Source organism: Aulonocara stuartgranti (genome assembly GCF_965226115.1).
Source record: "Aulonocara stuartgranti genome assembly, chromosome: 11".
NCBI classification, from domain to species: domain Eukaryota; kingdom Metazoa; phylum Chordata; class Actinopteri; order Cichliformes; family Cichlidae; genus Aulonocara; species Aulonocara stuartgranti.
In genome coordinates this window covers 21,250,422-21,277,050 of record NC_138947.1, presented here as the reverse complement: position 1 = coordinate 21,277,050, position 26,629 = coordinate 21,250,422, and the positions used below count along the sequence as shown (strand labels likewise).

The 26,629-nt window shown below is 41.7% G+C and overlaps 1 long non-coding RNA gene across 2 annotated transcripts; it reads left to right on the top strand.

Annotated features, from left to right (window-relative positions):
- Positions 1–2,543: 2,543 nt before the first annotated feature.
- Positions 2,544–22,762, top strand: LOC309716995. Of its 2 annotated transcripts, none has more exons than XR_014279600.1 (4): positions 2,544–2,943; positions 12,491–12,769; positions 17,578–17,829; positions 21,004–22,762. It is a non-coding gene; the product is annotated as an uncharacterized lncRNA (long non-coding RNA). The 2 variants fall into 2 exon arrangements; XR_014279601.1 differs by lacking the exon at positions 2,544–2,943 and adding an exon at positions 7,333–7,567.
- Positions 22,763–26,629: the final 3,867 nt, after the last annotated feature.

Here is a 26,629-nt window from a genome sequence, read left to right as displayed (position 1 = left end):
CAAAAAGGCCTAAACAGGGGCTTAAATAAAGCGACACCCGAGAACAGAGATGTGATATTAAGATTTGCTGTGGACTGACAACTTTGTTTTTATGCTCCCTCTTTGTGTTTTACTTTAAAAAAATCTTTTAAAAAGAGTTAGAGAAGCTTCAAGATCTAATTTCTCTTCTTGCAAAGTGAAAGGAGTGGAAGCTGTTTCTCTTTTTTAATCATTCGTCATCAATCCTTAAATATAGAAACAAGTAAAGTTAGAAAGCCACTATAAGATTCAGGCAGTCACTTTCAGAGTTCTTGAAAGCAGACTACAGCGCCTTAATTGTTCCAAAATAGTCATTTCATTTAAGGGTGTATTTTAGGTTAGTGAAATGACGGATATCTTTACAGCCAGCGCAGTCAACAAAAACCTCATCCTCTCTGTCACTGCATCATTTCTAAATAATATTTCTTGCTCATTTGTCATTATTATGATTAATAAAGGTCGAGCCCATCCACTCTGGTGATGTGGGTCTCCAGTCAGTAATGAGTAATCTTAAAGGAACGCTTATAGAAAAACGATGATTTTAAATGTATTTTGATGTATTGTCATTATTTTGCACTTGAGTCATTGTTCTTGAAATGTATGAAAGAAGAAAAAAAGAAAGAAAGGTGCAGGGTGTATCCCAAATTGCAGTGTTTCATAAATGCTCTTATACAACATTCTTAGACAATAAATTAATTTATTATCTAAATAATCTGTGTTGTAGACGCGCGCGCGCGCGCGCGCACACACACACACACACACACACACACACACACACACACACACACACACACACGACTCATTCCTCCACACGTAACCCGCCAACCCCGTTTTTTCCTTCGTCGTGCACGTCATTGTGGATTCACAACTTTACTGCGCATGCCCGAACTGCGAAAGCTTCAAGCCTATTAATTTCTAATTAAGCGTCATCTCATCGTCAGTGGCAAAACTCCCAGGAACTGATTTTAAAAAAATTAAAGCGAAGGAAGTAAATCCTTCTCCTGCAGCCGTGACCCACTGAAACACGCGTGCAGACACGCCCGCGGGGCTGCTGCTGCTGCTGCTGGAGGTAGAAGTCACACCAAGCTTCAGCAGCTGCACCAGGAGCCTTCAACAAGTTTCACTCACCATTCACCGTCTGCTCAGGAGAACAGACATGTGCTTTTACAAAAAGAGACGAGGCATGAAGACACTCCATACTTCACTTTATTGTCACTTTATTCAAGGACATCCGAAACTCTACTACAGATTTCATTTTTGCGTCTACACCGTTTCGAGTTCGTCGTCAATATTTTCTAAGATCCAACTATTGGGTTTATTGATGTTAATGAATATTCATTTTTTTACATTGGTTATAATCTGTTAATAATAATAAAGGAATAACAAAAGAAAGAAAAAACACACATTAAGCTCCCTAACAGGGACAATTTCCTCCAGCAGGACAGCTGCCTTTTTAGGATTTTGATTAATCAGGCAAACAATGTCATGACAAATCGCTTAGTGCAAAAAAGGGGGGGAAAGGACATAAAACAAGTATTTTGCATGTTATACGTTGGGAAAAAAATATAACACGAAATTTGTGCATTTTTAGGGAGTCAGAAGACTTCATAATTCACTTTCAGCCTGTCTGATAGCAACTACTGATCTTATATTGATCTATAACAGACACACGAGGCATTAGTAAATGACTTAGTTGCCTTTAATAAAACCATTTGTTTCATCTGATAAACCTTGCAGAAGGGATTGGTCACCAGAAAGAGCTGAGAAAAAGTTAACTAAATAAAACCAGCGTTTCCTTTAGGATGGTAAAAGAAACAGTGAACTATGGCTCTTCGTAAGCACTGTTAAATGGACTGAAAATGACAAAGTTATGTTTTTAATTAGATGTGAGTAGTGGCCTATATATTCCTAATACAGGATTGACTAAACAGGAGCTTTATTTAAATGTACGGTATTATTCTAATTTATTAAAGTTATTGCATCTGGAAATGTACGATGGTAAATATTACAACATTTGTCAATTTTGCTTGTAAAAACATCATTTCATGAAACAATGGACACCCGATTTAAAACACTCAAAGCCATAAACTGTTATGCAAATTACATGCAGATGATGCAGATTTGCATATATTAAAGAAAAAAGAGAAACAAAAAAATCTTCACAGAACTAAAAGATGAGTCTAGAGATGAGAAACTATTAATTGGTGATGATTTGTGGTGTTAAACTTGACTTGAGAGCTGTCACTTCCAGAATAAATTTTCGTCTTATCAGCAGGCATATGAAGCCTCGAGAAGGCAGCAGTGTCTGTTGGAGCACAATGCAAAACCAAAACGGTGTTGACTGAATCTTAACGCCTGCAAATCATTAATTCAAACAGCACGCTTTAAAAATCTGACGGCGGCCACTTTCAACCTAAAAATTAATCATTTGGGAAAATAAAAGCCTCCTCGGGCCTCCAGCATCCGTGTGAAAATCCTTCTCCCTCTTCAAAGGCCACATGAAAAAAAAATCCCCTCGTTTCTCTCCAGTGCCGACATGAATTTCTGACTCATTAGCATTTATGCAAATGACTTTCTAATTGCAGGCGTAATGACTCTGGCGTGGGAGATTTTTCAATCCGCCATGTTTTTTTGTTGCTGCATGCTTTGCAGGATGCCCCTTTTTTGTCTTCATTTCTAAAAACAAAAACGATCCATTCTCTTGTTTCCAGACGCTCATCTGACGGGGATCCTGCTGGAGCTTTATGTAACATTTAGAAAGAGTGGGACACTTTTTTTTTTTAAACAGGCCGCGTTTATCTGAGGCACCGACAAAAGCCAGTTTCTTTTCCTGCTCAGCGCCGCAGTGAAGCTCTGCTACCCGGGTGATTTTTTAATAAAGAAAAAAAGGTGCAAAGGGATGCCAAAGGAGGCTCTAACTTCGAGGTGAGTGGGGTGATCTGCAGCCGCAACTCAGTGACGCCCGTCCAAGCCTGTAGCTCCTCTCACGCAATGCATGCAAGCAGAGTGGAAATGCAAAATGGCAGCACGTGAATAATTATTTTGAGGATTGTAGATTTTATTTTTAATCAAAGAATCAAAGACAATTAAAAAGCTGACTAAAGTTTAATTGTGAAAAGAAAAGCCAGCGCTTGCTCTCATGGGAAAAATTAAAGGTTTGACCTTTGACAGAAATATTTATGACCCAGATCTGCGGAATTTAATGTCCTGCAGTAGAGATGTTAGTATTTATGTAATGCAATACGTTGCCTTTTGTCTCTGTTCACCACGAGACACCTTTAGTTTTTCATTTTCCACCACTGCTCCCAGTTAAATGAACTATTTAGAAAGAAGCTGGTGTATATATGTGTGTGAGTGCAAGTGATGGTGTTGGTTTGGGGGGGGGGGGGGGGGGGGGGGGTCCTGTCTGGTTTGGCACAAGAAGGCTGTTTGGCCCCCACAGAGCTGCAACAATATGGGCAGATTTTGAGGGACAAAAGATCCAAAGCCTTGAGTTGCAGAGCACGTCTCTGACACTGGGACACTGATGTACTGGGAATACTGGGATGTTACACTGGGAGATGGTCAATCAGAGCACTGGGATGACAACATGAGCTTCTGCAGTGCCTGTGCAGCTGCCCAACAGGTAGCAAGATTTGGAAAATGATTTTTTTTTTCATTATGATTTGGACACAATCATGTAGATAGCTGAAGCCCAAAATACAGGAGATCCCTTCTAACTCTGTGTAGGACAACATATTCTAAGATAAAACTCATAAACGACAGAGTCTGAGGCTGTGAGTCTGTAGTGTGTAATGTTTCTTTGTTTGGATTGTCGTGGAAAGCCTCTGCGATCTCTAGTCATTTCACTATAATCAAACATTCACGCTTCTCGTCCAGCTTTTCATTATTCTAAAGAGTCATTTGTTCCATGTCAAACCGTGAATAAAAAGATATGATAAATGAAACAAATGCAACACAGACAAAACGACATGTGGCCGTATGAATGCATCCGAACCCGATTTCAGATGAACTGGTTTATGTTTGCCTGCATCTCCTGCAAAGTCTTGGAGAAAAATATGCTGTCGCATGATTTAATCAAGATTTTTATTCACAATATTTAATATCTACCTGGTGCTGAAATACATGGAAAGAACAGGGGCAATTAAGAGCTCAACATTATCACTGGTTCTGAACAGACTGGACAAATGGATTAAAGTGTTAAAATCCTAAACTATACTAACATGGAGGAAGTGTAAAGTCTTTTCACGTTTCATGTGAAAGATGAGAGTGGGGGTCTGGATAGGGTGCTACCTTTAAAAAATGCTGTGTTCTTAAAATTAATCTGTATTTGTGTTTAGTGTAATGTTGAGCGTTTTACACTGAAGGCAGCGAATCCTGCACATTGTGTATTATCCTTGATGATAAATTACCCAAACAATGCACTTCTGAAAAAGACAAAATGCTTCATTTGTGGCGTGTATGTCATTTCTAAGATGTTTATCTAAACAATATGATCTTTAAATACATGAAGCCTTTACACAAAGAGTATAAAAAGACAAAAGAGCCAGCAAAAACAGTTTCTTTTCAAATTCTGGATCATTTCCCAAATACTACTTTGTATCCCTGCGCTGTTCCCTGAGTCCAATTTTTTCCTTTCTTTCTCTCTTTGTTTTTTGGCCCTTGGTTTTCATTCATGATAGTCTTTTACATGCTGGTCAGCAGCTAAACTGGCTCACGGAGGCTTTTTAGCTCAGTGAAGAATGTGTGTGGGCTGTAAACACATCCTGCTGCTGGTTTAAACACACAATGTCGGATCCAAATGTAAACAAAGAAAAAGACAAACGCAAGACAGGACGATGCTCTCAGATGGCAGTTATTAGTAATATTGTCTAATCTTGTTAATGCTTTTAAACATAAAAACAAGCACAAAATCTGTTTCTTTTTTCTGAAGTTGAATATACCTGCTACTAGTGGAGCCTTTAGGAGACCTCATAAAGGATGGACAAAAAAACAAAACACTTGTCAGTCAAATGCAGAGCAATAGGCTACACCTGACAGGTGGGAATGCAACATAGTGATCTTTTTAGATTATAGTACAGAAAATAAATAAATTAGAACACACACACATGCACACGCCTTTTATTAGAAACAAAGAAGCATGTAAAAAGATGTTTGTGCACACGCTGGTTTTGTTGGTTATGACTATAAGAGACAAATTAATTTTTTTCAGAGTTCATTATATTTTGCAGTTTTCTGTTAAGATTGCTGGCAGGATTTTACACATCCTTCCAAATGGTGTCATATTTGCGTTGGGGGTAGGAAGCATTGAGCAGAACACTGACGGTTCCTACATGTTTTAATTACGGCTTCTTTTCCTGTCATTTGACGTTGTGGTGTATTTCGGGTGCAGAGTTGCCAGTCACACTCATGTTGCTTCTGTAAGAGACGCAGATCTATTATATGAATCGCATAAAGAGTTGAGCTGATCCGGTAAATGGTTCTGGTACCAGGTGAAAACCAAACCCTACCTCAGTAAAACACTGAATGGGTATACTGTTTTTAACCTAAATGACCAGCTGCACAAGAAAATGCTGACTGGCATTAACAAGCACAAATTCATTAAACAGCTTTGTGTGTTGTGGCAGTCTTACTGGTAGTAGGGAATACAGAACTTTAACTTGTAGAGGCACATCTTAACATTATGGCATTTCTAATTTCTTAATAAAGCAGAAGATGTGATTCCTTTGGTGGTTATGGCATTATTGTGACTATATTCCAATAAGGAACATATTACATTAAATATTTTAGTTACATTTTAGTTGCCTTATGGCTGCAGCTGAAGTCATAAAAAGTTATAAATCCGGTCAAAAAAAACTACTCTGCTGTTAGTCTATTGTCACCAAACTTGCAGTTCAAAATTGTGATTATTTTTCAGTCTTGCATATTAATTAATCTGCAATCCAAGACTGGTTAACCAGCAGAGAAATTCATAAAGTCTTTGCAGAGTAAACTGGTTGGGGGGGAGGAGATTGTGGTGGTGGTGGTGGGAGGATGGGTTAACTGCTATGCCTTGCAGGAATGGCCTGATGGGTGCTAATGAACTTGGGATGTGCCACCACAATGCTGAGCGGCCCCTGGTGCACCTCGGTGTCCGGGTTCCCATGCAGCCGATGGAATAAGAGGGTTGATGGAGGGGAGGAGGAGAAGTGATGGGGGTTAGGAGGAGGGCGGGCGGCTGGATTGTGCACCCAACCTATTGTGCCCGGTCCTTAGCCCATTAGCCACCACCAACCACTCTTGCTTTCGAGAGCTCGAGACTAGCCTGCCTGCCTGCCCGAACTCGGTAACCAGGCATCGGCGAGGGCGAGAGGAGGGGAGGAGAGAAACAGTAGCCGTATTTAGAGTTTGATCTCCAGGAAAGCGTCCAAAATTTGGAGAGAAAGAAAAGGGGAGCCCGGGACATTGGTAGGCAGGGAGAACCCCCTGACAACAAACCCGGGCCTGACAAAGTTGTCTCTTTGGCAGTCGCGCCTCCTATTGAACCAGTAATTTATTCAAAGGAGATTTTTATCCCCGCGATCTAATTATTATGATAATCAAGTGACCCAGACCCCCTTTCTTGGCTCTTGTCTGCGGGCTCTGGGCTCGGCGGTGACAGTAAAAGCTGATTTGCACGGTCTTCACCCCCTGGTCACATTCCTGGACTCCTCTGTATCAAAGACGTAGACAATGAGAATAGTGGATGTGCGCACTTGATCCAGGCATGAGCGGAGGCCGCAGTCTCCGCCGGGGGCTTTGTGTCAAATGAATACTAGTAGCCAGACAAGATTACACGAAACTTTTTATAATCCCCACATGGTCCAAAACGACGCTCACAACGACACCCTTGATATGTGAAACTAAATAGACCTGAAATAGAGATAGCAGAGACGATGCTGAATATTTGATTGAGCTGATGATACCAGTTTATAATCAATTAGAGAACTGATTATTAATATGATGACCAAATGTCATGCAATATAAGGAGTGTTGCCAAGATTTTGGTATCTGTAGTCTCAAATATGACGTCGAATAAAGCCATTCTACACTAACTCAGATTATTAGTTTCGAGGATTCTTTTTTATCATTGAGGACAGAACTTGAGCTTGAATCCTTATTCAAGACCACTTATGCTTTCATTTTTTTAGAGGGTGGAGACAAAAAAGCAGACCTGCATCGTGTCATAAAGGGGAGGGCCTTGGTGGTGGTAGCCTATATGTTTTTAGAGCAGGCATGTTTTGAGTTCATATTGCATCTGACGAGAGGAATGGCGAGTACCGGGGACAGCGCGGGGAGGAAGGGGGGAGGCGAGATCCACCTCCGAGAGAAATAATGGGGATGATAATAAAACAGGGGGAAAACCCGTCCGAGGGAAGCTGAATGGATGGAGCAAGGCAGACGTCACGGCCAGCCGCAGCCATGAAGACCGTGCGGTCCAGCCTCCGGCAACTCAGTTGGTCTCCATCTCCCGAGCCGCACGCTTCTCGATTTTGGAGAGCGGACGCCGCGGAGACTCCCAGGCGACGGCGTGAGTATCAATATAATCTGTGTTTTCTCCAAAGGGGGGAAGGTGAAAGCGGTTGGGGATTAGCGGCGAAAATCACGGAGGAAAGACCGTTCGCATCCGCGCCGTGCACGCCGCCGATCTGCACGCATAACGGAGCAGGATGCACACAGGCTGGATGTGTCAGCAGCAGGCGAATATGGGCGCTGTGTGTTTGAGCAGCAGGTCCTGGGCTCTGAATTTACCGTTATTTTTGTTTCTGTTTTGATGCTCTGATGAGGGTAAAGTAGGAGGTGATGTTTCACTCACAATGGCAGCTGTTGAGAGGAAAACCAAGTGGCAACTCAGTGTTCATGACATTTTGTCTCTTAATTCAGTGTGCTTAAAAAAATACAAATCGATATTGAAAGCTTCAGAAAGAAAAATTATGGGTTGATTCACTTAGTAGAATATGGAGTAGTGCACAGGTGGAAAGTAACAGCTAAAACATGTGGAAACAAACCTGCACTGTGGAATACGTGTGTGAAAGAGCAACTTCTAATTTGAAGTGGTTTGTCTCTGTTTTAAAGAAAAAGTACTCTTTTTTCAGACCCAGCCTTTATGACGCATTGTGTGCAGGCTTCATACAAAGCGATTCACAGAGAGCCACACAGGCCAAAAGGCGCTTCCAGCCTTGATTTCATTTCTCATACACACCTCCAGGCACTTAGCAGGGTCACTTCTCAAGCTCTGTTTGCTGCAGAAGCGGGAGCTGCAGAGACAGGCAACATATGGCACGAAAACCCAACAAAATTTGACACGATCAGGATGTGGGGAATAAATTAAATCCTTTTGTGTCTTTTCCCCCCAAATTAAGCCCTTGCAGGACTCTTTGCTACCATGTGGCTCAGATATGAGGATTACTAGCACACAGACCTGCAATGCATGCGTAATAAGACAAAGTGATCGTGTTCACACCCATGGTTGGCGGATAAAGGGATCACAAGGCCAAATATCCAGTCCACACGTGTGCGCCGAGAGGCCTGTACAGAGAACACGTGTGCGCCCCCGGATACATTAGGGGAGAAAAACTGAGGCCGTTGAGCTTTCAGGGGGTTTGAAGCAAAAAGAAAAAAAGGAGATTATGAAATATTTCACATGATGAACATGAGGGTATTAATTTGTATGCAGGCTTAGGGAGGAGGGGAGAATTTAGAAAACAACGATTTTGTGCAACCTTTGCACAAAATTCAGATTCATTTTCCAGTTTAAGCCAAAATATATCGGCCACGCAACTTTAGAGTATTTATCTAGCAACACACACACACACACACACACACACACACACACACACACACACACACACACACACACACACACACACACACACACACACACACACAATTGGCAACTGTGGGGTGGAACAAATAAGGAGAGGATTTCTGTACAGGGCTTTAAATGAAGTTCATATGCACCGTGTATTTTAGAGATATTTGCGACACCACTGTAAAAATGGCAGGTTGTACATTATTGTAAAAATACAGATAACAAAGTATTAAAAGTACTACTGCTGAAGTATCACTCAGTGCACCTTACTTCACCTACTATCGGAGTTTTTGTTTTAAAAAAATATTTTGTCCTTGTCGTGACAAAATAGAATTTTCTGACGATCTTTGCTGGTTAAACGAAGTCTACAATAACCAAAATTGGGCAGTTAGGCTTTGTAGTCATTTTGAAGAGTAAAATCATCGTCTCTTTTTTCCAGGAACCGCTGGAGAGACATTCAGCGGCCTCACAACACGTGATTTACTGTAGGTAATATGGATAACCAGCTCTCACTGTCACTCATATCACCCTCAGGCTTCCGTGGTTATTTTTTCAAAGTTTGATGGAATAATATGTTTTATTTTGACGTAATTGCTTTAAAAAAAATACAAGTGTATTTATCTACAACAACAACAACAACAACAACAACAACAACAACAACAACAACAACAACAATAATAATAATAATAATAATAATAATAATAATAATAATAAATATATGAAGTGCAGACTCAAGTTTAAAATCTAACAAAGAATAAGATGAAGACACTCGAAGCTGCATGTCAAAATCTGGGCTCTTATTTTAAACGTCACAGGATTTTGTCATAGGTTGTGGAAATTACTATTAATTGCGTAATTTCTGCAAAGCCTCATTTTAAGGCGAGTTGCCCTATCACTGCAAAAACAGTGCGTATGCTCATCAGACACAGTGGGCCTGCCTCACCACAGTGTGACTTACACTCTGTTTATTTCTGTATTCATCCTTTAAAGTGGCTTAAAATGTGGGTAAAATACTTTTGCCCTCCTGCACAATTGTCTTTGTTGCCTCCAAAATGCAGTCGCTCAGTCGCGATTAAATGAAACGTTTTAATAGGACTTATCGCGCGGGTTTAATCAGATGAGAACCAATGACACTTTGCAATATGAATCCATTTCTTGCTAATCTGCTCTGCACCTTTGCATATTTTTTTCCCCAATTAGAGGCACAGGATTTGTTGACGTCATGCTCATCTTTGGCCAATAGCAGGGCCTGATGAGGTTTGTTTAAATAATGGAGATCAAGAAGCTGGAGTTCCATTTATGCCCTAAACATGCTTTGAAATTTTGGAGAAAAGGGTCCAAACGAAGACTTAAAACCAGGGGTTTTTGGCTCATTTAAACTTTTAAAGAACATATATATATATTTTAATGTTCACAAACTTCATTTTGTGAACACATGGTGTTAATAATAACATCATGAAAGCTAAACACTGTAGGGACAATAAGGCAGAAGACAAAATGATGCAATTGTATGAGATTAACAGAATTATATGGAATGCAGCATTTAGGGGACTACGACTGAAAAAGCAAAAATAACTGAAATAATCCAATGCAGTCTGAACATTTTAAAAATCGTGATTTTTTTTTCCTTTTTCAGCTTGAAAATCATGAAAAAAATATTTATTTAAATGTTAATATTGCACCATCTGCATTCAGAATAATTACCATGAATTACTAATGAGTTAAAAAAAAACTTACTAAACACTAAAATTGAAAACAACAATACTTATTTTATTTTAAATTGATGCTGCAAAACATTTCTAGTTTTCTAGATAGAAATAAAAAAAAAAGCATTAGGTTATTGTTGTAGCCTTAATTAATGTAAAATATGATTGCATTAAAAGAATAGCCCACTGAAGTCTAATAGTTTTGTAAAAGACTACTTAATAATAAGTGGAAGTTATATCTTAACATTTAGTTTTTAAATATTCTGATTCACTTAATGTAGACTATAGCTAAAATACATCAAATGAGCTATTAATAGTATTGCATTTTTTGTGTATGTGTGTGAGAGAGAGATTGCATGTATCTGTGTGTATTTATTTCTAAGTCACAGTGTGTAGTTTGATGTTTTCTGCAGTTATCTACTGAACATCTGAAAGCACACACACACACACACACACACACACACACACACACACACACACACACACACACACACACACATACCTAAATGTGGTACATTTAGGTGTGTGTGTGTATGTTCTCCACTGAAGCAGCAATCTAGGAACTAAGGCATGTTTCTGCTTTTAAAGGTCTTTGCTTTGTCCTTGTGGATTGAAACAAAGGACATTGATGAAGAACAGTGTAATGCTGACAGCCGTCTAAATGGAAACAAAATACTTTGAAATCAAAATATTTTCAGGCATTCGAAGAAGAAAAAGAAGACCTTCTGTAAATTGTAATCAAGAGGGAGAACAATGGCCGGGTGATTTGTTATTTGGTAACGGAGATGTAGCCATCTCTGGTAATGCCAGTCAGGTTGTGTGTTTGCAGGTTTGGGTGTGCGATGAAGACTGAGGATATTGAGTTAGTCTCTCATTCTCTCTCAATATCTCTCCATCTTCCTTCAGTCAGTAAAGCTTTACTTGGTGGTGGCGTTTGTGGGGGAGGAGCCTGCCACAACAGGGATCTGGGCACACAGAGCAGCCTTAATTAGATGGGGCCTCGTGCCATGTGCCACCACAGCATGTGTGAAAGGGAGTGTGTGTGTCTGTGAGTGTTATAGCATAGTCCGTAGCCATGTAGGATAAGATTTGTTTTGTGTGTGTTTAGTTTTGTTTTTGCATGGTCTCTGGACACATTTGGATACTAAAGGGTATGTTTAGCACTTGTTCTTTCATGATATGTAGGAGAATTTTTCTCTACATATATATATATATATATATATATATATATATATATATATATATATATATAATAACCCCCCCGATCTATGCTTTGGCGCCAACCACCATCATTGGCTGACTGCTTTGGCATCAGATAATTTAAATGAAGACAAACCAGTTCCTTTTGTAGTCAAACAGCCGGGATCTTCTTTTAATTTAAAAATGCATTTGGGTCATGGCAGGGGGCGGTGTTTGAAGCCATCACCCTCCTATGGAGCTAGTCAGCGGGTGAGGCGGGTGCGCTGTAGGGATGGGCGCTGGGCTGGAGAAAGGAAGGTTGTAGCCTTAGTTGGTTTGGACTTGCTCAGCAACCTTTTTTTAAATTGGTGCCTCTTGCTGATTGTTTGACTTGTTGGGTTTTTAATATAGAGGCGTTACTCACAGGCCAATCAAAGCTTTTGGCGGACAAAGGGAAGTTTCCAATTGGTTGAGGTTGTTTGAGGCGGAGAGAGGGAGCCACATGATGACATCATAAAATAAAGGGTCAGGACATTTAAGGGCTGCTGTAGGATGAGCGAAGAAAAAAGGCCGTAAGCCACAAAAGAAATGCTATGAACTGCTCTTTGATTTTTCTCTCCCTAAAATCAGACTTTTGACATGATTTTTAGCTCCGTCTCAAGTTAGTTTGTAATTCTTAAAATCATTTTATAAAAAGCAGTGGAGACATATAATGATATAATAGGTTTTAATTAACAACCCTCTCCTCTGCTTATAGGTCAGAACTTGGCCCATGTTACTTCGCCTGCAGATTGAGAGGATGGGTAGCCTTAGGGGTTGGTTGTTATCTTTGGTTATCTAGCTGTATGAGTGATGTACATTCTTCATAAAGCTAGATAACCGAAAGTAACAAGAATCCCATTACACTCCTGAAAAGGCATCAAGACCCCAAATGCGCCTCCCTACAAGAAAATGCAAACTTTGCCAGAAGAATTGTAACATGAGAGAAGAAAATGGACTACATTTTAAAGAAGACGGGAATGCGATGCAACAAAAGGTAGGCTGCATGTTTTTCTTGTGTCTTATCTGTTGGTGATGGAATGTGTGTGAATACATGTGTGTGCCTTTTGTTAAACTCAAGTCTGAGGCCCCTTTTTTGATCCATCCGCAGCTCGTAATGCTGGGTATCGTTGTTAGTCATGTACAAATAAATGGGACATTGCCACACATATTTCCTTTAGCTCTCTGTAGCCAGTGGCAGTGATCCATAACAGTAAGGTTGGTACAACAGGATCACTTTTAATCTAATAAGCCCCATGATCCTTCTGTGTGGGGCTGCATGCATGGGTTTAGACTTAGTATCACATGGTTAGGAGTGACAAGCTTGCTAAAAAAAAAACAACAACCCCACACCGATTCACCAAAGTAACTGGTCTCTGATTAGCCAACACCAAGTGACTAAAGGACTTGCCAGTTTACTGGCTAGTTTGGACAACGCTCTATTTATTTGTCTCCATGTAATTCAGTCTTACTGCTTGCATTTTTGGCATTAAGAGACCATGCAATATGAAAAGAATGTGGGCCTTTGAGCTGCATACGGTGCTATGAATTATACATATGTTCCAACTTGGATTGGATTGTGTGAGTTAAGAATGGTCCCTCCGAGTTAATCTGGTCTCCCAACGCCCCACTGGCAGCTAAGCGCACAGACAAGAATTTGTTTGAGGCCAGTTTTGTTAAGTTAGCTGTTGTTGATTTTTTTTCTTCTTCGTTCCACCTACTCCCTTTTTCCTTTTGCATGAAAAGATGTTTAATTTGGGGTCCTGGCCGTTGTTTGATTTGACGTGACAGTTGGCTTGGTTGTGAATGGGCCGTGGCAAAGCCTCCATTGCATGAGGTGCTACCATGTGGAAAGGCCCGATGGGATCTCACTGAATGCTGCTGTGTGTACGTGTTGGGTTCAGAGGGGGAGTGGTCCAGGGGCAATCAAGCAGAAAGTACCCCTAGTGACAAGATCCACGAGTGAGCGAAGGAGAACAATCTCAGCCTTTAGGTTCTTTGCCTGGACTCATGGTGAGGAGTAATTGGTCAATCAGATCTTCAACCTCAAGGCCTCTGATGGCTGATTGAAGGTGTGATTTCTGTTCTGCCCATCAAAGCTGGAGGGTTACTCCTGCTGAGAAAGGCCACTAAGAATTGTATCCTAGGTCTCAAAGCTCTGGTGGTACATAGCGAATTCCACGTGTGGCGTGCTATCTCATTGTGGTGCAGCTAAAACATCACCCTCGGGTTTGGATATATTTAGCTTGACAGGGTACAAATTCTAAACAGTTGTGCAGGACTGAAGTGAAATTACTAAAAGCTTGTGAGGCAACCTTACCTCGCAATGTCAATCTCTTCGAGCCCTGCGGTTGTGCCTGCCTGCTGCATTGCAGGTGCTGAGTGTGACACTTGAGCTTTGGGCTCTGCTAGTAAGAGAGAGGAACGAGGGCCCTGACAGGAAGTGACAGCCAGAGATGTCACCTTCTTGGATGGCAAAGTAGTACCTGGTTCTCTCTCTGTTGTGTTGCTACGTCCCTACATGTCCTTTTCCCCTTTATTTCTTTAGTTTTACAGCGTTGTATGTAGGGCTTTTTATCACATAATGCAACTGATAGATTAATGATTGTGCGTGCCCAATATCCAGACTCCTGTATATCTACACAGGTGTGGTTTGTATTTATGAAATTAGCATATAACAGGTGTAAGGCAGAAACATTTTGTGCATTGTGGAGAATAGTTTTCTCCCTTTGCATCTTTTTTGTGTCAGTTACACTGTTGGGTCTAAATGGGAACTGAAGTCTTGGACAGATTGTGTTTATACCCTAAGCAGTGCCCTGGGAGACGCATGTCATGGTACAAATGCTTTGTTCTGGCTCGGTGTGTGGCACAGTTATATCACTAACACTTCACACTAGGGAACTTAGTGCAGAAACTGTATTAGCTTATGCTTGCCTGAAAACAGCATAAAGATAGGAGAGTTCCTCAAAAACACCTTAGGGCCTTTGCTCTCTCTTTTTCTCTGTCCCATGGCAGTGTTGGAAATAGAAAGAGGGCGCGAGGAGAAAGCATGTAAAGGAAAGCAGCCAGGGAGAGGAAAGAGAAGGAGGAGGGTGGTGGGTTTGTCTTAGCTTTCATGCACTGGGCAAGCAGATTTAGACTCCAAGTGTCAAATAGAAAAACAGCCATTGTGGTCGGGTCCTACTTGCCCCCCCATAAGTAGACTTTACAGTCAATAGAGCTAGTCCACTTGTCACTGAGGGACAATGCACCCCTTTGCCTCCCTTTCAGGCCTGCCGGGTCCGAGCAGCCAGACAGCTTTCTGAATAACCCAGTGATTCTTGGCCCCTTTTCTCTGCCTCTCTTTCTCTTGACGGAACACACCAACAGGGCTTGGAAAATGGCTTCACTGTTGGGCCAGAGTGTAAGGACAGACCCTGTTATTTTCTACAACACTGGCATTCCCTCCACCCCCTTATGCACGCATAGAAATGAATGTATCTTGGGCAGTTGCAAAAGTCAATGGGCCTCCTCAGACAAAGGGGATTAAGTTTGGCAACTTAGCAGTAACAGGTGTACTTTGACTGAGCTCGGACCACACGGGGGGTGACTGTCGTTGTCTTACCCACTTGCTCTGTTTGTCTCCTTGTTGGTTTTTAGTTGCATGGATGTAAAAATTACGTTTGTGTTGCGTTGTCAGAAGACAAGAGCGCCTCAGACCTTGTTGACTTAGAAGTTTTAGTTGAGCTGTCCAGCACAGGCCTCTTATCATTTTCACTGCATTTGAAAACAAAGCTTAGTTTTGCTACATTTCTCCCATGCCAAGTTTTCTCCGAAGGGATTCTGCAGATATCTTTAGAACTCAAGCAGTGCTCACCCAAGGGAGCGAGTTAAGGGTAAACAATGCGGGCACACGGAGAAGAAAGAAGTATCAGAGGGAGTGCGGCACTGCACAGAAGCATGAATACATTTTCACATTTAGAACTGAGACATTGATGTTTTAGGAGGGGAACTATCATTTAAAGAGAATGAAGCCTTTTCTGTACATACCTTCAGTATTTTCAACCATAATAAATCAAGCCATTCAGCATCAGTACAAATAGAGACACTCTCAGAGCCAGAGCAAAACAGTGCATGCATTTGTTTGTTTCAGTCATTAATAAAGCTTTTACTGAGAGCCTCGGTCCTCAGAAAAGCCCATTCTGGTGAAATGACTTGGCAAAGCATCCGATGGAGGGTCTGTTCAGACTGAAGCTGCTCCCGCTCCCATTGTCTAGCTCTCTCTCACACACCTACGAGTCCAGAGTAAGCACACAATTTCATTGTTGCGTGAGCTGTTAATATCAGAGGCTTCACAATAGAGCCCATTCGCCATATTTGCATAAGGCACTTTTCCAACAAGGACCCAGAGAGGGCTTGAAAGCTGGCCCACTCTAGTGCCAATGGCAAAAAAATGTCAAGTGCCAATTAGGAGAGGTTTGCCACCATTCAGCAATACCCCACCCCTGTAGTCCTTCCCCTCCCTGCTTACCCACCCCAACTCTCTCACACTCCAAGTCACCCCTGGTTTTACCACCTTATTCCAATTTCAGACGTGGCCTTCCCCTACTGACACCCAGAGACAAAAGCTGGCTCCCTCCTCTCTGGCTAATGGAGGATCCTTTCTGCTTGGCTCAGAGTATTAGTAAAATCAGACAGCATGGTCCGTTCACCGATTAGTCAGCTTTCTTTGTTGATTACTTTGAATAGGGTTCAAGAACTATGCAAGATACAGAGTCCACCTGCTTGGGAATATTGAACTTAGCAAGCTGGCTGCACTGTGCTACTTTTGTTTTAGACTCCCAGGTTTGCATGTGCAGGTGTGGGTAATTGAGGGAAGGATTGTGGCAGAGACAGACGCTGATTTAAACAATTAACAATTCCCCCTTTCATCTGAAATCCACAGTGGTTGTTCTGTGTTAGTGTTAATGACATTTAGCCACCTAATGGCTTGCTTTAAGCTAGTCGTGCTTATTATTTTGCACGGATGCACATAGAAACATAGAGAAATGCTGCAGAGACACTATTTAAATTTAGAGTGTAGACTTTAAGTCAGCCTTAAAGGCTTAAGGAAAAGTAGATTTGCTACATGAAATCCAAGTTAGCTCAACTGGTGAGCATGTAAAGTACTCAACTACTGTTTATAATTCTATCGATGCTGAAATGCTACATTATTTCCATTATTTCCATGCTTAACTGCAGGTGTCAGATGCAAAGTATGCGGTGGAATGGTGGATTTAAAACATTAACTGTTCTTGAATTTTAGGTGATATATTGTTTATGCAGGAAAAGCCTTTAACATCAAAAACCTGGAAAAAAAAATTGCATTCTGTAAAAAACAAGGATGCAGTAAATTGAATGAAAAAATTAGGTCATAGACACAATAAAAGAAGGTAATCGTGTTTGCCCAATTGGTCTGGCGTTGTTTTCAGCAGAGCGTTTACCTAACTTACCGCCTCCTGCCACTCAAAAGGATTTTTCTCTTGTCGCTTTTTCTCTTTCTTTCTTTTATTCAATCTCTGTGTCTAGTTTTTTTTTCTTTCCCACCCTTGATTCTCAGATGGTTGGATCTGATTTGCATGCATTTACATAATGAAAGTCATTTGCATGCTCAGGGGCAGACTGTACCATGAGAACAGACATGAAAAGGTGTGTGTGTGTGCGCGCGCGTGCATTCGTGTGTTTGTATATTTTTGTGAACTGTACATGTGTGCTTTTGTGGATAAGCTACATAGTTTAAATGTTCAATTTTACCCTCTGATTTCTCCATCTATGTTTTCTGTGCAGGCTACCACATTACTGAAGGAAAGCTGGCAAAAGAAGACTGAAAAACAGAGAAGGAGGAGGGGTTGTTGTTGATTCTGCCCTCCCTCTCTCCTCACCCTCCACTGCATTGCCTCTTCCCTCCTCCTCTTCCCTTCCTCATCCACTCCATCCTCAGCAGACTGCCCCTTTTTCCTGTACAGCGAAACGCAGCCCGCGCCACCATCTTAGAGCAACGCTGGCATGAAATGGAAGTGGGAAGACCAGTCAGCGCAGGTAACACACCAAACCCACTGCGCCCGCCATGCTTCATTTTTCTATTGGCACCTCCCTGACTCTCCATCATATCGCAATATCTCCATCTCTCCGTGCCCTCGCGCCTTCTCCGGCGTGATGTACCCTCCGTTTTAATTGCCTCTGATACGTTTGTTAATTGCACGACTCATGAGATGCGCTGATGGGAAGGAGGGGAGGGTTGATGTGGGTGGAGCGTGTTTTGTATGTGCGTACACATTAAATCACTCCGCTCTCAATGCCTCTCTCAGGAGGCGTTCAGTGGGCATCTGTCCTCGAAGCGCAAGTTTTTCTTTCCCGTTTGGGAATTCTGATGCCATCCTCACATGCCTGCCCCGACATGGCGGCGCCTGCCATTTTGGAGCTACGATGCAATCCGTGCCTTCTGGACGACAGACAAGCACAGCTGATTACTCCATAAGTTGAGCAGCTTAGTAAGAAAATTTTAGTCACTGAACCTAAAAAACTGTGATATAATATTTAATGATTTTGACAGTAATCTGTGACAGAGGTATGGCTTTTTAAAATAATTCTAAAAATCTCCCTTCAGCTCTTTAAATGAGGTCAAAAGAAATGTCAAGGTGGGCAACATCGGTTGAGTGGAAGTTATGATTCATAGTCTTTTACAGGGACACTGCAGCACATAAAAAGCCCAAAACAAAGCAGGAGAGAGGCAGAAAGAGGCAGAGAGAAAAAATAAAGACAAGATGGTGAAGTTGTAAGAGCATGATAGGCAGATTTAGTACTGAAAAGTCTCTCTTTAAGTGAGTGGTGAGTATTGGAGGGCAGTCGGTGCTCAGACAAGTTGAGTATTGTTCTCCTTGCATGAGCTCGTTGTGGTGCGGCATTTCTTCAACCGGGGAGCTCTCAACGTTGAAAACCGCTTAAACCAAAACACCAATTAGCGTTAGCTGGGCTTGATTAAGTAAGATGGCTGGTAAACAATGCTTACTTTTGTCATCTTAACACAGAAACCTCCCTTTGTTTGTGTCTGTGGCGTGTGGGTCAGAGAGACTGTGCTAATGGTAACTTATAGTAGGATGCCTGGGGCTAACAGAAACTGCCACAACCCCCAAGTCAAGGTAAAAACAGCAAAGGAGACTTGGCAAAGACAGGAAACATCTTAACATCAAATTTTGTTTTCTTTTAAATAATTTGGCCAAAAATGTTCAATTATATATATATATGTGTGTTCTTTAAATTAAATCACTAATTTTCTGTATTTAGACAGAATACACTGTTAATGATTCCAGTTCCCCAATTAGGTCAAACTAAGCTTAATTAATTTGAATATTTGACGATGCCGCCTTAAGCGAAGGAGTCCCTTGGCTTTCCTGAGAAGTCTTGTGGTAACTGTGTCAAACGCAAAGTGCACTAATCACTGCCAGGCCTCTATAAACAGGTGGTAGATTGAGCAAAGGGGGCCGAGGCCATTCTCAATTTACTGTGTAAATTATGCAGAGCCCAAAACAATGCAAACAGTAGACAGTGGAGTGGCTGGCGTTGGCTAATGAGATGATGAGAAGCCTGGGAGGCCTGCGAGCTGATAGAGGAGAGGGGGTGGGCACGGCTTGTGTCTGGATCGGTGTATTCATGTGTGCGTCTTTGTGCGAGTGTGTGTGAGGGTCTAGAGGAGCTTTGGCAGGGGAGCAGACACTGTCCCGCCTGCACAAACCCCACCGTCAGCACCCCTCCTGCCCAGACTGAGTGCTACAGGGGGAGGGGAGGGTTAGCAGGCAGCTGGGGCACCCTGCCCCCATTGCTCCTGCAAGAGCACCAGGCTTGGGAACCTCGGTGGCAGGGGTCCCCCCAACACTGGCACGTAGGGGGCCCCCAAAAGTCTGGCTGCAAACCCCCATCTCCACCAATCCCCCCACCCCACCGTCTCTTGTCTCCCCAACCATCTCCACCCCTCCTACCCTAATGTAAGGCTCGGGGCCTGGGAAGGACTTCAAGTTCACGGCCAGACCTCCTATTGAGCTGACAGCCTGACTGTTTGCTCAATTCGGCTCCCTATTCAGGACCATACTGGAGGGGGGTGCTGTTGAAAAAAGGTTGGAGGATGCAGGAGGGTGTTGCTAGACAGTGTGGGACACTGTAGCACTGCGATAGCTATTCATTCAGCAAGGGGAGACAAGTAAAGAGCGGGGGGGAGAGAGTGAAGTTGGAGGAGGGGGGTTCAAGTCGGGATGCATAAATAAAAAGTGAGGAATCCAGGCTCAAAGTTTGCTTTGAGCAGTGTGCGCCTCTCTCACACTCTTTTAGACTCTTAATTACCGGCGCCTTCCACTTTTCTCTCTCCCTTTTCTCTAACTACACCCCCCTCCTCATCGCCATCGCACACACCCTCCTGAACACACACACACAAAATGGCAATGGCAATCATTCTCATCATCCTCTCTATCCCCTGGTTTTATTAGGCCACATGCTGGGGCTGTAAATTTACCATTAACAAGCTTATTCACTGTAGTCCTCTCAACAAAACAAGACCATGATGCCAATAACTCAAAGCGACACCAATACCCGAAACTGCCTTTTATGTCGCCAACCTCTACTGTTAGCCACTCCCTGCAGCCCCCACTCTTTCCTCACTGGCAGAGAGCACCCTCACAGCGTAATGCTAAATGCCAAGGCTAACGTGATGCTTGTTAATAGCTCAGACAATGGTAATTAGCGCAGTGGTTGTTGATTTAAGCTAGATCTAAGCTAGATGGACGCATTATTGGCTAATTCTGAACTTGGTGACCTGCTATAATATTTTAAGTTGCTTGTCTGAGCTGCTCGAAAATGTAACAGAAAAGGGGGTTTGATGGTCTTCTGAAGTCCAACTTAGCCTAGCTTAGGGTGTGTCACATGCTTCCTCTTTGTATTAGCAGCTTGTAGCGTACCAGGCTCCTGTTAAGGCCTTTCAACTTCAGTCTCAATCCCCTTGGCTGGTACACGAAGCTGTACTTAACTCGGCCAGATTTAGGACACACAAGGAAGAAAAACCTAATAAGTATTTTTTTCATGTTTAAAGAGCACTGAGAACAAGCCTTCTTTTGATACATAAATTGGACTTCACAGTCCATTGTCTCAAATAATTGTTTTGACATTCACATGATTGGCCTCAAGGTGTGTTTTGACTCATTCTTTTTTTTTTTTTTTTTTTTTTAGATAAATGTGATTGGTGCAGGGGGATCCAGAATGGACAGAGCACACAAAAGGAGGACAGTGGGACTCCTCCTTCATTCGCTGCCTTTTAGCTGGAGTAAACACGGAGGATGGCGATGCTGTCTGCATGCGAGCCGGCAGTGATTCCTGCCATAACTGTGGAACGCTGTGTATGTCTCCTTGATGCATCGCTCGAACCAACACTCAGCCTGGACTGCTTGTGAATGACTTTTGGTGTTTTAACTGAGCAAACATCATCGTGGACTCCAATCATGGAAACCTGTGGGACTCGTTGGAAAATAAGCAGCCCGAAGGCTGGAGGAACTGCTTGATAATTGTGACTCTTAATTCTTTTATTTGTAGATGTGGCACTGAATTTTGTAATTATTATCCTATATTTGATTGTAAAAAAATATTGTTTAGACATGAAGGAATATAATCTGTCCTCAGCTGTCATAGGCTCCACTTAATGTAGGTTGTATTTGATGATTTGTAGCCCATATTTTGCTCATTTTCTCTTTTGTTATAGTTGCTAGGACTCAAAAGACATGTGAATGTGAGACCCACGGCAGCAGTGAATAATACTGCACTGCGATTGGACAGCTCCGTGTGTCAGCTGACACAATGGCGAAGGAGTGAGCTGTCGTCTTTATACTCTATGCAACTGTTCTCTTTTTTTCCTTTCTTTATTGTTTAGGGGAAAAAAACCTTTTCATATTTATTTTGGATTATGTTTTGAGCCATCAGTTTACAGAAATTCCTTCAGACATCATCAAGAGAAATGGTTTATGAGGTGCTGACGTTCCAGTTATTAATATAGTGAAACAGAAATTACAGTCAGGATGTGTGTGTGAGTGTGTGACAGATGACAGGATACAGCATTTTCATCAGTGGATGGATTGAATCTCATATTTGCAGCTTTCGACTGTGCAGCCATGAGCCAGAGTCTGAGTAAATGTGGACTCAAGCATTTAATATTCCTGATGGTTGGAGTGTGTTTGATCAGCAGGAAGTAGCTCTGCGTGTTTACAGAACATGCCACACTATTAAAAGCTGCTCCCTATAGCAGTCGTTGAGGCACAGCAGTTTGGCACATAATAGTTACCTGCTTTAGTGTAATGATACATCTTTAGGTGAGACATGACAAATACATTGGCTTCAAACACTGCCTTAATTTCCTGTTCTTGACATTAACACACAGCGACACACACGCCCGCACACACACATGCACCCAAATGCAATAAGGCAAGTACTATCAGGGCCTAATTCATTCTATATTAATTTTTGGGAAGTGGCAAATTTTTTATTACGATTGATAATCTATGCAAATCTTTTAAATATTACTTTAGACAATCTATGTCTATGCAGCGCTTTTGCAATTGATTCAAGGGAGACTATCTTGGCCTAATTTAGAAAATGTATTCTTTTGATAATCATGCACATCCCAGTGCTCAAGACAATTACTTATCTGCCTGGATAAGCTTGAAATTATGTTTTTAATCTCTAGCAAAAAAAAGTCACTCTTCTGAAATCAGTCCAGAGGCTTGAAAACCATGAATTGTGGTCTAAAATAATTAAATCAGTTGCACTAAATCTCCCTTTTCCTTAAATGTAGATCAAATATATCTATTTAGCTTTGAATAGCATACTGTTTATATAAGCAACAATGTTTGTATTATGCAATCTCATCTTTGTGAATGAGTGTTCACCACACGTGCCTTTGTATGGAAAACTGTTGAAATAGTAATAAAGGTTTACAATGAAAACAATGAAACATGTCTTGTGCATGCTTTTGATCAGTTTTGGTTGCATATTGCTGGCTGGCAGGATCGTCTAGTGATAAATGGAAAAGTACATTAATCAGCCGCATATAGTGCTGAAGTGTCCTTGAGCCGTGGCTGAGCCTGGTCAGCAGTGATGTAATTCACTGAAAGAAAGAAATATAAATGTAAATAACTGTCCTTAAAATGAGAGACAGAAGAGGTTACAGTTTTCTAAAATTAAAAATGGAAAAATCTATAAAAACAAACAAAACCTAAATGTGCTTTTCCTTAATGATTTTGCTGCTTTAGTCACATCTACAGAGAAATCTACCGCAGTTCAGTTTCAGCACATCGTCACTGCCAAATGAAAAGATTATAACAATTCCCCCGAGATCAAACGATTTTCTAAACACCATCAGGGATGTGGGTGTTCATACGCAACCTACACTGGAGAGAAACAGAACAGTTCTGTCCTCTTTTGGTGTAAAATTAATCAGGACAAAGGCGCTCTCTCTAGTAACCAATAAAAATCTTAACCTTGGTGTTTGTTGTGAATGAATGATGATGAATAATAAGCCAGCCACATGTCATTTAACCTGCTGTTATTCCAAGTTTGGGGAAAATAAAGAACCCATAGCACCCTCACCCTGGATTGTGATAATCTGTGTGCAGCGCTGTCGCTTTGCGAGCTACTGTGTGCTGCACAAAACACTTCCCCTACGTGATTTGCTGTCTGACACCACATATGGCGAATGCGCCAACACCGACATATGGGCCCCTCACAATTCATTAGCATTGTCATGTAAAAAAGGGTAATCCCACTGTAAAACAAATGAAATGTAACCCTTTACAGTACAGGTTGATTTGGCAGCTCTTTTCATTCATTCCCTCTCTTTTATGAAGTCTCATGTAATTCAATGAAAGAGGTTTTTAACGCAGCTTCGATGCACCCCCATGGGTGTCTGCATTCTCGGTTTGTAGCAGCCGAGGCTTTACGAGCTACTCTCCTCTTGTTTACAGCTGCGCTGCACGTTCAAATGAGCCATAGTACACATAAACAGCAGCTCCATGCAAATATTACAATGCCCTTATTAACCAGGGCAGGCGGCAATTACATTATGTCCCAGGCGTTAACATCCAAAGAGCTAGCATGGTCCTCTGTGACAACTCCACTCGCCCTCTGTGTTTCTTGGCTGTGTATGGCCCTCATAATCTGATTCACAGTTTTTGTCATTCTGCCAAGAGGCAAGCTGCATTAGCCAAGCACTATAGACTTTAATGAACTGAGTGTCAATGTTAAGCATACTAGAGCAAGCTGGAGTGACGGCGTACAACCGGGCTGTCGTTTGCAGCCATGTTGGATCACAGTCAAAGTTCTAGCTGCTCAGAATTAAAGGTTTGTCGGGCCGCTGAGTAAAAAACGAAAAAGTTGACCCCGCATTTTGCTTTGTGCAATTGGCATCCTAAATGACAGTAAGTCTTGTGTTTGGGGAGCTGTGTTTATAGCGATGGGGTGTGGCTTCCCTTTGACATATAGCACAAAATGGCTGCTCACAACGGCCAATCATGAGACTGAAGAAATTGATTCCAAGATGGCGTCTCAATGACATTAACATGACTTGGAGCAGATTTAAAGAAAAACTGCAAAGGGGTCCGCAGAACAATTTGATTGACGAGAACACAAGGAGCCTGGTGACAAGAGGGGTCCAAAAGTGGGAAATGGCGGGGTTTGGTGCACGTCCAAGGTCTTGGAACTGGTGTGATGCTTTGTGATGAACTTTCACAAGTTGCTCAGAATTGCATTGGTATGCAGGAATGCAACCCTAGGAGGCCATTCTGTGTGATTTTGGGGGGAAAACATGTTTGCAACTGGTTGCAAGGACAGAGGATGTGTGTGTCTTTGGATGCTGTCGTAGCTGGAGCCAGAAAAAGTGGGTGTCCGTCCAGATCTGTCCACCTTTGTGAGCTGCTTCGCAGTGTGGCAGCTGGTCATTCTGTTCATAGAGCAAAGACAAAATGACATCAGAAGCTCTGAAGGATATGTTGTCGAGCGTGATGTTTCATTTATAATAAATAAAGAATAAAGCCGCGGACGTGTGTGTGTGTGAGCGGAGAGTTGGTCTCTTCGGTGTGGAGATTATTGAAGGATTTCTTGATAAGCAATCTGACGAGTGGCAGCTAGAGGATCAAATTTTAGCGCCTTGCACACACACGCACACACACACACAGTGTTCGCATGGGTAAAAAGTGGCTTATGCCATTCAGATAAAATTTTAAATGTTATTAAACACGATTGTTCCACTTTGATTATCAGATGATTTATTTTTCCTATAAATACATTACCATCATGAAGCTGAAAGGGCAGACGGAATGGACAGCGGGTCTGTAAGTCAGACTGGAACGAGTATTTCTTCATTTGAAAAATAGTCTGAATAACTGCTTTTCTAAATAGAGAACATATGATTGGAAAACCATGTATCACGATGTTCCTCTTGTGTGCTTGGCAATGCTTTTGTTCCTAGTAGTGAAGAAATCTGGAAATCTGACAACTAGGGGGTTCGAGCTGCCAAATAAGGAGACTCATGGGAACTCCAGTAACACTGACTTAATGATTTTCCCTTTTCTGGAAAAGCATCTTTCATACTTCTGCTCCTATACATTTCAAAAGGGAAACGATGTATTACTTTCGAGCTGAAAATCTTGATACTGCTTACTTTGAATATTATGATGCAACATAAAAAAACATGCAAACATTTGATGATTAGTAACAGCATACAAAAATAGTTAAACCACCATAAGGTGCTATGAATGAGCATAATTAACAAATAAGTACTGCTGCATTAAATGCTGTATAATTTATCGATTATGCTCCATTCTGAATGTTTCTACTTTAAATATTTTTAGTATCATTTGCTAATACACTGTAAAATCTGATTAGTTCCCAGAACTTGAAAAAAATTACACAAACCTGTTGCCTCAAAAACACTAAGTAAAGTTTACTTAAGTTAAACAAGTTAGGGTAGTACTATTTAGCAAACCTAAGCAAAACAGTGAATACTGGACTTTCACTAGTAATGTTGAAATCATATTTAAATGACTGGATGTTAGCTATGTTGTTGCACTTCACAAAATAACCTTCATTTTTTTGAAGCTGAGATTACATAGCACACACTCTTATAAAACGTTCACATTTAACCCAAACTCCTGTTTAAACTTAGACATCCCCCATTACTCTTCACGTTTCACTGACATGAAAAATTGTGACATCATGTTTGACTGCATAAGAGAAGGGAGGTAAATGACACCAGTATTGACGTGTTTTTGTATTTCTCAGGATGGCAACTCAGTACCATAATCTAGCTTGCAGCTTGACATCCCTGCATTTTTCAGTTTGGCTAATGGAGTTTGGAAAGGTAATAGAATTGTGTGCAGTAAACGAGGACCTTCAGTGTTTCAGCCTAACTTAAAAGTTAAAAAAAAGTGAGAGTGACAAGGTTTTTACCTTTGCAGGATGACATTTCAAATTGAAGTTTTGTCATCTGCACAGGTAGCAGTTAAAACATTAAGCTTAAAATCCTCTCACACCCCAAAGCCATCACTTGGAGCTTATTTATGTATAAAATGAAGGAGAAATACTCAAGCAGTAGAGGCTAGTAAAACTTGCAGCTTAGGCCTGATGAGTTAGACGTCCGGATCACTGAGGATGCTTTTTCTTGAAGGCGAGCGAGCCCTGTTGTGGAATGTCAAGTAGTTTGGCCGGGGCGGGTGACTGAAGCGGGAAGTGATTTGACTAATGTTTTTCCTTTCATAGGGCTGCTCTCCACCACGTCCCCCTCTGTCCTCCCCAACCGCCAAAAACCTCCCCA